The sequence below is a fragment of the Mercenaria mercenaria genome, chromosome 10, assembly GCF_021730395.1.
Source record: "Mercenaria mercenaria strain notata chromosome 10, MADL_Memer_1, whole genome shotgun sequence".
Classification (NCBI taxonomy): domain Eukaryota; kingdom Metazoa; phylum Mollusca; class Bivalvia; order Venerida; family Veneridae; genus Mercenaria; species Mercenaria mercenaria.
Genome location: NC_069370.1, coordinates 51574761 through 51588762, shown reverse-complemented (window position 1 = coordinate 51588762; position 14002 = coordinate 51574761). Strand labels below are relative to the sequence as shown.

Here is a 14002-nt window from a genome sequence, read left to right as displayed (position 1 = left end):
GTACTGTACAGAGCGGCAGGTTTAAGTATGACAAATAGCCAAAACAATTGCACAGAGCAGCAGATGCAAGTACAACAAATAGCCAAAACAATTGCACAAAGCGGCGGATGCAAGTATAACAAATAGCCAAAACAATTACACAGAGCCGCAGATATAAGTATAATAAATAGCCAAAACAATAGCACAGAGCGTCAGACGTAAGTATAACAAATAGCCGAAACAACTGTACAGAGCGACAGATGTAAGTATGACAAATAGCCAAAACAATTGCACAGAGTGGCAGACTGAAATATGACAAATATCCAAAACAACTGTACAGAGCGGCAGATTTAAGTATGACAAATAGTGAAAAGAATTGCACAGAGCGGTAGATTAAGTATGACAAATAGCCAAAACAACTGTAAAGAGCAGTGGATGTATGTATAGCAAATAGTCAAAACAGTTGTACAGAGCGGCGTGTTTAAGTATGCCAAATATCCAAAACAATTGCACAGAGTGACAGATGCAAGTATAACGAATAGCCAAAACAATTGCACATTGCGGCGGATGCAAGTATATCAAAAAAATACGGTCTCCTCAAATACAATTTAAAATAGCAAAAAAATTTAATAAGTTTTTGATAAATTTGAGATTTCTTTTAAATTTTTAAACGTCAGAACAACTCTTTTTATATGTATTTGTAGTTATATATTTCTATTGATGTAGATTTTGGAAAATTATTCCGATTATTCATAATTTATATTCTTAAGTGTTTAAGAGTAGTTCCGAAACAATGTAACTATAAAACGAAAAACTCACATTTTGAAACATTGAAAATTATAAACATAATCCAGTTTTATTTCAACAACTAATGAAAACATTAATGAAATGATAGTTTTGCATTTAGAACCGTCTGCAGGTCTAACGTTTGCATGAAGTGGGTAAATATAATAAAGATACATCTTTAGGATGTTATTTTTACATTTACGACTACTGGTCATGGCAACTTTCCTATGTTTTGGGACACAATCAAGGTTAGTAACAGGGCTTATGAGACAAACCGCACTTTTTAGTTTAAAGCTACATTTTCCTTTTTGATTGTATATGAGGTGGTATGTGGTAGGCGATGTGACTGGCAAGTTTAAAACCTGCTTTCATATGTCTCTTCCTTACTTATGTTCAACTGACCAATAGTAAACTCATGTATGGAATTTGTTCTCGCAATATCATTACAAATATAGAAAATTAAATGAATGCTCAATCTACAACTACGTAAAATTTATGAAAACAGCAATTTTCTTTGTAATGTCATAATCATAATGTACTTACAATTCTGTACAAAGTCTCTCATTACTGTATTTACGAACATCAAAAGAACGAACTTTCTGATAACGTAAAATTACCTTGTAGTTTTCAGTGACATTTATACGCCCAGACTCATGATCATAAATGCCAGATATTTCCCAGCAAACAGTTTTAAAAATATCTTTGTTATTTACCGAAATACAGTATTTTCGAGATCTAAGAGTTCAGTATAATAGAGATACGTTTGGTCCCAACGGTATGCAAATTACAACATATATGGAAAATATGTCCTTATAAAGCACGCGTAATGCGCTTTTGTAACTACTTTCACGAGAAAGAAGTTCTATTTGTAAATGAGGGTAAAAAGACTTTGAAAGATATAATAGCAGCAGAGCTTTTATGATCAATAGAATTCAGTTATATAATATTCTTGTCATTGAATGGGTTGAGCATAGGTGGCTTTATTTCATACAAAATATGCAAATAAGGAAACTTCTAACTCCCCTTTAATATTTTTGACAATACCTAATAGTCTAACAGAGCATTTATCAAACTCCTGACACAATCAGAGACATATTTTGTCACAACATAATTAAAAATGCAATAAAAAAGAATTGTGCAAAGACTCGAATTTGCTTATTCTGTGACTTCTATCCGTTTTTAAAATCTGACAAAGATACAGATGGATGTTGGGTTTTTTTTCAACACATATCATTGATAAGAATATAAAGGTGTACGTCTTGACTAATTATTGATATATCATTAAAAATGTTTCCAGGAAATTACAGAAGAAAAAAATGATATTGTTTCGGTCATCATTTACTTGCCTTCTAACCAAACTGGCCCGTTTGTAAATCTTAGGTATTTTAGGGTATTTTTACTTTAAAGCTGTTCGTCTAAAGGTGGACTGCGCCTAAGTTGAAATTATAGGGTTCGGTTTCGACATTTTGTTTTATATAAAATTTAGCATATTCATCAGTTAATACATATTTTACATTTTTGATATTTCTGTAACTTTTTTTCTCTGCAAGCCTTCAAACAAGCCTATTGACGTACTTTTTTGATGAACCTTGAATTCACGTCCGTTAGATCGTTCTTTTCAGTCAACAAGTATTGAATTACTTATTAATCATCATTCCATAAAAATGTTCTTAAAGTGATGTTAAATTTGTGGAGATCATTTTAACATTAAAGTCGATATTTACGTTTAAAAGACGTCAGAGCGACTAATATGACTTTGACTTTTGCATAAAAATGTTCATTAAATCTTATTTCATATAAAACCAAACGATAGAATTTGACAAAAAACTGACGGAAACTTTATTTTCTGTCGATTGAAGGAATGAAAAAATGGGATCAATTAATTCATTTTCTCGTAGCATTACAAATCACAAGAAAGCGTATTCTTTCCCCTACACATTCTCGTTTTTAGACAAACTGTACTATTTCATTTTTCTTAGTATAATTAAATTGAAATAGCCCTTGAAACTGTTAACTTGGACGAAATTATTTCGGTTTCGAACTCAGATTTTAATGTTTAGATTATATTTAACATATGAAAATGCGACAAAATTCACAATCAATTACCGTTGCGCTGAATCACATCACTCTACTCCTATGCCAGGAAAAAAAAAACGTAATTCAATGGGTTTTCTTTCATCTCGTGATCAGGACAAATACATTTATTTAACAATTTGAAGTAGAACTTAATCAAAAGAGTCAGTTATAACAGTGCAATGAATTTATTCAAAGTTAAAATCACTTTGATAAGATTAAAATTAGTTATCTCACAAGATTATCATAGTACATGAAAAATCATGTATCGATGTACATGGCGTTGTAAACAAAAATAAAATAAAAAGCCTGTATTTGAATTATCTCAACATTTTATTTTTATAGGTACCTGTATATAATTCCATCACTTTCCGCTATTTCCGTGACGTATTATCTATGAGATATCTAAAAATAGTTACATAAAGAACTTATATTTCATGCATCTTATAGCATTGGGGCAAAAAAAAATATGCCTATGTACATATATATGCCATAAATATTTCAGTAGTTGATAATATGTTTTGCACAGAGGGTTAAACTCTAAGATATGTGTGTTAAGAAACGTTATTCTTGTATGCCCAGACACATAACAGAAGCATATTCCATATATAATACCTTTTTCCTAACATTCGGAATCTATCAAATATTACAAATACGAGTAAAATTTCTGCTAAAACTGTTAAATATTCCATAAAGTGTAAGAAGAAAGAAAGTCTTTTGTTTGTTTTGCTATGTTCGGGGGTTTGGAGAGCGCAGTTAACCTGACCACTGTTCCTGGACTCTGTAGTCTCAACAAGTATCTGCCAATTCGTGACTTTGTACGGAGGACTGGCGGCTCAATTTTCAACCCCTGGTTTCATATTTGTACGAGTAAGCGTATAGATATATTGTTTGACTTCGTTAAGCGTCTGGTTTGTCAAATTCAGAATTAACAATTTTGAAACAATTCAGCAATACACTTACCTGATGTTGATAAGGATACGTTCACATGTATACGTATCTTTGCGATAGTATTACACAAGAAACTTCTTATATCATTGTTAATACATATAGAAATTTGATTTATTATTTTAAATAACATCTGTTGCATAGAACATCAAAATATCTGGCAAAAAAAGCAAATTTCGCCGTCAAAGTATGTGAACATTTTGCGAAAAGCAGGTAATTAAGCCATGCAAGCCTAATGGTCGGATGTTACTATACTGGATTACGAAATGTATGACTGTGCGTGCGTGTATGTTTAGGGAGGGTTATGGATAATATGAAGAAAAACTAGCTACAAGCAAACTTTACTATGACGGAGGGAGCGAAGTCAAGGGTCATACGTCTGAAATCAAAACCTTTAGAATATTTATCGGAAAGGTTCCTTTGGATATCTTTATTACTACATAAATTATACGAATTAACTGCTCCTACAAATTTTGACTGATTTTAAAATATCATAAAGCTAAGAATATTTTATTTCAAGATAAGCGACTTTTTGCAGTTGTTTTGTTGAACTTTCTGTTGTATAATGTTGATTTCTGATATTTTACAAAAATGACGTATTTTGTGTGTGTTTCAAGAACGTAAACATCATGTATATACACAGCTTCATATGCTTACGTCCTTCATTTTTAGCTGTGTATTACATTGCAGAAAACTTGTTTATTGGTACTTTTAATAAGAAAAAATTACAACAAGAGCTGTCATTACTGGTGACAAATGCCACCCCCTCCCCCCTCCACCGAAGCTTGCCCAAAAATGCAATATATGTCAGAAAAGTTCAGATATGAATCATTTTGTGACCTTGACCTTGAGCTGAGAACCACGGTCATAAGTGCGACACATCTTCTCAATATGTTTAACATTTATTTCAAATTATTTTCAAATCCCTTGATAAATGGCAGAGTCACGCACCAGACAAGAAACAGATCATGTTAACCTTTGACTTCTAAATGTGAATTTGACCTTGAAGCTAGGGTCAGGGTCTTGAGCATGGCATGACATCTCATTATAGGGAAGATTTATGCCAAGTGATTCTTAAATCTCCCCTTATCGATGGCAGAGTTATGGACCGGATCAGAAACAGACGATGTTAACATTTGACGTCTAAGTGTCTAGATCTTGCGCATGACACGTCGTCTCATTGTGGTGAACATTTATGCCAAGTTATTTTGAAATCCCTTTATGGATGACAGAGTTACGGCCCGAAAGATAATTTACACGGACGCAGGCACACATGGACGTACTGACTGACGTACGGACAGAGCAGCTTTAATATGCCCACCTTCGAGGGCATAAAATAGCCATCATTATATAGAAAAAATATATTAATAGCGAATTTCAAAACTTACATGATCTGGAGTTACTAAGTTTCAAAGACCTCTTCTGAAAAACCTTTCTCACGTACCATAATTCTTTCGTGTCTATGTCGAGTATCATGAATGAGACTGTATAATTCTAAGATTTGAAAAGGAATATATCAGAAAAAGGCTTAATTAAGCTAACTTAAAATGTAGTATTAGGGGTAATGTGATATGGTATTACGAGAAAATTAATATTTAGATCCTATAATTTATTCCTTCAATCGGCAGAAAATAAAGTTTTCATCATCGTGTATTTTTTGGTTAAATTTTATCGTTTGGATTTAACATGAGACAAGATTGAAGGAAACATTTTATTCAAAACTCAACGTCATATTTGTCCCTCTGACGTCTCTTTAAAGTAAGTATCGATTTTAATGTAAAAATGGTCTCCACAAATTTTTCATCACTTAAAGACTTTTTTATATGGAATGATGAGTAATAAGCAAACCAATACTTGTTGACTGAAAATAACGACTTACGAAGAACAGTCTGACAGACGTGAATTCATGGTTCATCACAAATAGACGTCAATAGGCGTGTTTGAAGGTTTGCAGAGAAAACATTGTTACAGAAATATCAAAAGTGTAAAATATGCATTCACTGAGGAATATGCTGAATCTAAAATTAAACAAAGTATCGAAACGGAATCCTGTAACTTAAACTAGGCAAAGTCCACCTTAAATGAATAAATTGTTATAAAAGTACGAGGGGCGTTCAGTATGTAATGTTATTCCGTATCGTTCAATATGTAATGTTATTCCGTATGTAGTTCCGTAACCACTGGTTTTTTTTTAGATGCGGTTTTCAGCACATTATAGAGAAATTTATTGGCAACACAATGCTATATAAATTATAAAAATCGGTAGATTCAAAGTAAAAATATAATCATTTGAGAGAGGTGTACTCGGGTATACTGGACAATTTTATGTCCAAACTATTGCGATTGTATTATGCAATTCCTTGATTCTACTATTCAACAACTAGAACTATAGCTCAATTTTCAGTTTAAACAGATAAAACAAATCATGATCTTCACAAAAACATATGAAAACTACAATAAAAAAGTTTATAACAGTTTTAAATTGAGTGTGTATATTTTTACTCGAAAAATGATAAGGTTAGTACAATAAGCCTCTGCAATTTTGTCAGGCGCGATAATCATCGTTTAAGTTGATACTAGTATCTTAATTCTCAATTGCGAAGCTAGTTCTTACAACTTTGATTAATCGCTCTCAACACCCATTCCTGATGGAATCAACCTCGAGTTTAGATTTTTTTAGTTGTGTTGTAAAATAAAAAATGCAATAAATAGTTTAAAACAAAAGCAAACTCATTACAAATTGCTGTACCTCGTAGAAAAATGATAGAATTTTGTGATTTTACAAGTTATTCTATTTTTCTGAGACACTGGATGCCCAGGAAAACCTAAATCATAATTATGGTCCAGTATACCTGAGTACACCTCACTAAAATGATTATATTTTTACTTTGAACCTGCCTATTTTTATAATTTATATAGCATTGTGTTCCCAATAAGTTGCTCTACAATGTGCCGAAAACAGCATCTAAAAATAACCAGCAGTTACAGAACTACATGTATACGGAATAACATTACATATTGAACGCCCCTCGTATATGTCAACCTTGTTGAAATCTTAAAATTGTATTGTCCGTAAAGAGTGCTTTTAGCCAAAATGTCGTACAGTTTTAGAATGTCAACGGAAGCAACGGAATGTTAAATAAATGCAATGATAGCATTGAACCTATTGACTCGACATGCCTTTGAAATTATCAGTAATAATCATGTCGATTAACATAATATTCCTATATTTTTAACGTTTACAGTAAATTATGCATTTATCATTGTCTAGTACAATACCAATAACATATTCAATTATATCCTTAATAAGCCACAATACGTATGTCTGGAGTCTGCTTTTCAAGGCAACATTCCCATTTCTTTAGAGCCATTCTGAAAGAAAAACTGGACTTGGTTCACACTGACAGACAAGTGATTTTAGTAGAAAAGGTGTCAGTTTTCAAATCAAGAAGGAATAACAAGTGAGTAGCACAAATTTGCAAAATTTCATTTTGATATATTAAGCGTTTTAGAACAAAAATAAACAGTAAACAAATATTTGTAGTCATCTTTACATATTTCTTAAGTGATCAGTGGCAGATCTTAGCTTTTTATACGAGTACTGGCGCGCAGCATGATATTGGTACTTTTTGAAAAGCCAGACGTATGTGCTAATCGATTATTCCCGCGTTCAGCCGTATCCGGGCTTAGTTTTCAAAGCATTAAGGACCAAATGCCATCCCTTTATATTTGTTCAGCTTTTTACAGTAGCACAAGCAGCAACAGCAGTAGAATATTGCTATTGTTACTGCTGCTATTGCTTCTGTTGCTATTGCTACTGCTCGCGATTCTGATACTGCCACTACTGCTACTTATTCTACTGCTATAACTGCTAGTGCTACTGCTACTTCTGCTACTGCTTAATGAAGTGTTGCTTCTGCTACTGCTACTACTACTTCTACTACTACTACTACTACTACTACAGCTAGTGACTCTACTGCTACTGCTATTGCTGCTACTGCTATTTCTGCTACTGCTACTGCTGCTACAGTTAATGATGCTACTGCTACTCTGCTATTGCTACTGCTGTTACTACTTTTGTTACTTCTGCTACTACTGCCGATTTCACTTTTTAGTAATGCTGCTACTGCTATTACTGCTACTGCCAATTTCACGTTTTTATTACTGCTACTACCGCTACTGCCAATTTTACATTTTTGCTACTGCTGCTACTGCCAAATTCATATCGATTTCTTATGTACTATGTTTTACTACTGCTTTACTGTTACCGCTCTTGTCTCCATATTTTGAATGAACAGGGAAATTGATGATTTAAAAGTAAAAATGTAGTACCAGGAAAACAAAAACAAAATCAGCTTACTATTACCACTCTTTTCTCAACCAAACATAAAAAGTATATATTTCCGGTAGCATAGACAAGCGGTCAAATTATTTTAAAAGAATATTTATTAACTATGATAATATCTCTAAATACAAAAGGAAAATAAGGAAATTAGAATAGCTATCTTATACATATTTTAGCTCCTTGATTATTTTTCAGCATTTAAACAAGTAAACAACTTCTAAACACAAAAGTAGAAAGGGCAAATATTGCAATATTCCTTATTTTCACTGTTCAAAATACAAGGTATATTTTAGTCTTTACGTTAGAGAACACTGTACGTTTAATAACTGTTTAGCATAAACTTAAATCTAATGATTAATATTGGTCGTAGTTTTACCTTTATATAATATCATGTTGTTCATGAAATATGATTAAATCAGGTTGCTATAAACTTTTCAAGATTTTTTTTTCAATATAAAAATACTTATTTTCAAGAATTAATGTTGATTTTTCTGTCATTTTCATGTTGTTAATTTCACAAGGAAAAACGATTTGGCATAGAACAACAAAAACACAATAACGATATTTGCGTATGATATATCACTCTCAATTGATCCGCGCTTACTAATTTAGAATACCGGTTACAGTTAATGATATTATCAGATAGGAGTATATTTCTGCATCAAGGTAAAAACAATCTTTTTGGAAATTAAAGATGTACTAGTAGTACTTGTAGTAAGTTCATTATGTTCATGTCTCGAAAACATCTCTACTTGAATTTAGGGGCCATGAATTTATTCAAATTTATGGCCGATGTGTGTATTGAACACAGGCATAATGATGCAATTTATGCTTAAAACCCGCATTATGATGCGCGAGAGTAATATTTCACCATTCCGTACTTTAAAGTAAATGTGTAAATAGGAAATACTAATGACTTTGACTCAATGCAGACTTGGAGCGCCGGTATAAATTAAAGACTCCGATATATATCGGATTCCAGCAATTTGAACGAAAAGTATCTTAAATGGTTATATTTTGTAACCATGGTAACACTAATCCTAAAATTTAGTCAGTACATTATGCATATTATTAACTAAATGCATGCGGACATGCAAAAATATGCATATTTTTGCCGTGCGCTCCAACTGATAATCACTTCCAGGTATGCGCAGAAGACCGCTCAAACTCTGCAACGAATTACATCGAATTCTAAGAGCGTACATGATAAGCAGTAGAAAACGATACCCCTATTTCTATGCGGATTGCAGTATGGGCAGCTGAATTCTTTGAATATGGCTTTTCTTGTTGGACATTTGCCTAGTATTTTGGAAAATGTATCATTATGAACTGAGAAAATTAATTGTAAAACTGAATGAAAACGTTTTCTTACAACCATTTTGTTCTAAATTGAGAAAGGCTGTTTAATTCAAAACTTATTTGCTTCTCTCCTATTAACATGTGCCAATATAAGATTAGAGAAAATACTGATTATGAGACATAATGACTGTTTATGATGTTTCAGACTCAAATCCAGAGGGAACAAACAAAAGAAGACCTGGACAACATGAAGTCACTTAAACTAACTCTGATTCTTATTTCGCTGGCAATCATCACTCTCGTGATAGATATTCAAGGTCAACTATGTGATCAAAAAACATGCAAAGATACCAAAGGCAGATGCGCAAGGAAAGGACAAGGTATGAAATGTGCAAGGGTAGGGCGAACCTGTCGCTGCAAGTCAAGCTTAATTCTGAACAAATTTCCTCCGTTTTACGAGAAACAATCGGTTAATGGACTCGAAGCCACACTTGGCATTTCTCTCAATATACAGAGTAACGGAAATGCTGGAAGTGTCATTGACAATGACAATACAAATGACACAGAGTACTGACTGATTTCATGTTGTAAATGGAATAATTAATATACTGAACGTGGTTTGTCGTGGATACAGTTTTACCAAATTGAATGCTGATTGTTATGGTGAAACAATTAGTATATAAATAATGTAGTTTACCATACATACTGTTGTATTTCATTTATTTTAAAGATAGCAATCTAAAAAGGACTCGCATTTGCAAATAAAATGTTCATAAAAAATATTAGATTTAACAGTCAAACCTTGTTGACGTACAGTTTCTTTGTTATATCTGTTACTAACTGTTAATGCAACTACCGAAACAATTTTACAAAGGAAATAGAAGGAATCGGCCGGGGAATCCGAATTTTGTTCGTTTTATCCAAAAATTCGTATAAAGCGAGTTCACATTAACTGTATGTGTAAGAAATATTTAAATATAATTGATGACTTCGTTAACAAAGCCACCGGTGTTACAAACTTCCGTAGAGCGAAGTTTCTCAATATTAAATTAAAAATTGGAAGCATTGCTGTTGCAAAATGCCTTTTATGGTATTGTAAATAATTATATTAAATGTAAACTAGCAACTTACCTATTTACTCAAAATGACTTGAATTGTGTTGGGCAGTCGATAGTATAAGTAACACAAAATACAAAACATTTCCCGGAACAATAGAGATAATATTTCATCACTAAAGCTAAAACTGGACATAGAAGTATGAATGCTGTACATGTAACACCAATATGTTTTGAATACTGCTTACATCATCGATTTGTGGGATGCACAGTTTATAATGGTTAGGGTTCTTTGTGCATTTTAGGGGTTATGTTTTAATTTCGTGACAGTTGAAAGTTACCAATTTAGAGCCCAGACAAAGAGAATTGTAGAAAAATCAAGAACAGACAGACGGATTGATATGATGTTTCTCCCATGAGAGGTCATAGATATCCCCTAAAAATGATCAACATGGTGAGGATAAATTTACTCATAAAGCACAAGATGAAGACAAACGTGTTGCTGATAACTACGCAATTTAAACTTAACAACGTTTTATTCAAGTTTCTTAACTTTCTTATGTAAATTTTGTTGTAATACTTAAACTGGTCTTGATAATTATACAAATAGTTTATCATTTAAGCACCTGTTTGAAAAGACATTTTACAGTTATGAGACTACCTTGCCAAATGGAAGCAGATTTTTTATTTCATTCAACACTTGTAAAAGTCAGCATGCCCCTAAACAAAGTCATTTCAACGTTTTAAAAGTATGATATTTGACTGCCATGCTGAAACAGCCTCTGTCATAATAAATTTACATTCACAATAGCTCTAAAAATGAAAGCGATAGCATCGCAAACATATTAGTCATTAGAAACAGTAAAAACATACAACACTATAATATCTCCCTATCATTTTAATTTATAACATTTAACAATGACCCTAGTGATCAGTAATTTTCAAACTTCTGGGAATGACAATAATTTCACAATGACTAACCTTAATTATGTTGTGAAGCTACGGAGCTGATAGTATACCAGGTGTTGTCTGAATTATGTCTCTATTATTTCATTCCAATCGAGGCATACTGTATTTCTGTGAGACAGCACATTAAGCTTAAAGGGAGAACTTTTGAGGATGACAGTTATTTTGCTGAGGTCTGCCTTGCCAGTACACGATCATACATCATGAAAAAATTAAGAGATTTTAAATTACATTTTAGCTTTTAAACCTTTAAAATGACAACATACTAGGTATGCTTTATAATTTACTGTCTCTCGAGCAGCGTACGTGACTATATCTTACGTAAACAAAATGGTAAACCTTGTACAATTCATCACGCAACATTTGAAAAATTTAAACTATCAAAAATATTGATACATGTATATAGATTGTTTTCTTTTCACTGATCAGTATTGTTGGAAAACTCAGACATTTCGTTCATTGTCTTGTATATCGTATTATAATAATTATAGTTTATGTTTATTAGTTTATTCTGCGAAGTACATCTACCAAATTTCGTGTAGTTTTCTTTATTAAGAATATCCATGTATGATATCATGATCTCATTATACTGCTATTTCTGCAGTCGATAAACAAAAGATTTATGCAAAGTAGTTTTAACACCAATAATGCAGAATTTTCTAGAAATATTTACTTACGCTTTGATATATACCTTATTGTCAATACGTTGCAGTTTTGTACAGCTAGAATCAGTACTGCGCATTTAAAATTACATCTAACGCAAGTCTTTGCTATAAAGGTATTGTCAATTAAACTTCAAGACAACATTTGTTGGTATCTTAAGATCTGTACAGTCTGATAAAGGCCCTAATTTATGTCTAACATATTCCATTGTGCATAGTCGACTCCCAGACCTCTAGAATAGTTTTGCTATCAGTATAAGACTCGACGTTAGATCTCATAGAGGTAAGGCCTGTAGGTTTTGTATCATCATCACTTTAAGGTGAATGTCTTAAGTTTTCATGCAATGACTGCAAGTAGGTAGAGACAAGGTCTTTTTAAGTAGGTATATGACTTGTGAATTTTGATTTTTGAGAATTTGAGAATTTCCTGCATTAAAATTATTGAAAACCTAGGCCTAGAAGTATATTATGAAAAGGAGGATTTCCTGTTGAAAATATTTGGTTTGTTGAAGAAAACTTTATGAGTTAACTGATTTTCTTCATTCAAGAAAGTTGGCACCTCTGTGCAAATACGCATTCTTCAGTTCACATTAGCTGCCTCATCTCATTATAAAGAGTACCTATTTTCTTTGAGGTACACCACCTATCAATTTACTCTCTTTTATCTGGGCAAATTCAACGTGGGTCTGGCCTGATTCCTTTCTACAATTTCGGACTCTGCCTGTATGCTCATAACCTTTCAAAATTATTCCTTTCGCAACATCATAATGTGAACTTTGATTTACAGACAGCTGTGTGTAAATTTAAGGGAAAACTCATGTGCTCAAAACTATGATGGTGCATAAGTTCCGGCGGAGCTCCAAACAACCATGGACGGCGTAAATAAATAATATAAATAGTTATATAATCGTTTACAACTACATGTTAACATCTACACTATGTTTATTTTGTACCCCATACTCACAAAGCAAACAGCAAACAGAATTTGAGAATTTCCTGTTTTAGAATTATTGAGCACCTAGGCCTAGAAGTATTTCATGAACAAGGCAGTTTTAAAGACAGCTAAATCCTCCGCCACTGATATGGATAGTGAAAGGGTAAACCTTTGACCTTGAGCTGTGACCTTGACCTTGAACTGACATGGCTGACCAATAAATTCTGCCCATTGTCTTGATGAGGTGATAATTTGACCCAAGTTTCATGAAAATCCTTCAAGGGGTTTAGAAGATACAGAGCTCAAACCTTTGACCTTCAGTTGTAACCATGGCCTTGAGTTGACATTGCTGGCTCATGAGTTCTTGATGAGGTGATCATTTGACCCAAGTTTAATGTAAATCCTTCAAGGGGTTTAGGAGAATAATTGATACAGAGTGGACACAAAATGGAAGGCTCACACCTTTGACCCTAAGTTTTGACCTTGACCTTGAGCCGGCATGGCTAACTCATGAGTTCTGCACATCGTCTTCGATAGGAGATCATTTGACCCATGTTTCATATGAATCCTTCAAGGGGATTAAGAGATACAGAGCGGACACAAAATGGAAGGCTCAAATCTTTGACCCGGCTTTGTGACCTTGACCTTGAGCCAACATGGCTGACTCGTACGTTCTGGACATCGACTTGATGAGGTGATCATTTGACCCAAGTTTGATGAAAATTCTTCAAAGAGTTTAGGCGATACAGAGCGACACAAAATGGAAGGATCAAACCTTTGACCTTGAGTTGTGACCTTGACCTTGAGCCAACATGGCTGACTCATGAGTTCTTAATGAGGTGTTCATTTGACCCAAGTTTAATGTACATCCCTCAAAGGGTTTAGAAGATACAGAGTGGACACAAAATGGAAGGCTCAAACCTTTGACCCTAAGTTGTGACCTTGCCCTTGAGCC

General features: G+C 33.2%; 1 long non-coding RNA gene across 1 annotated transcript; it reads left to right on the top strand.

Moving 5' to 3' along the window:
* Nucleotides 1-7092: 7092 nt before the first annotated feature.
* LOC123561582 (uncharacterized) lies at nt 7093-10131 on the top strand. The gene is made up of 2 exons (XR_006688452.2): nt 7093-7247; nt 9636-10131. It is a non-coding gene; the product is annotated as an uncharacterized LOC123561582 (long non-coding RNA).
* The last annotated feature ends 3871 nt before the right edge of the window (nt 10132-14002 follow it).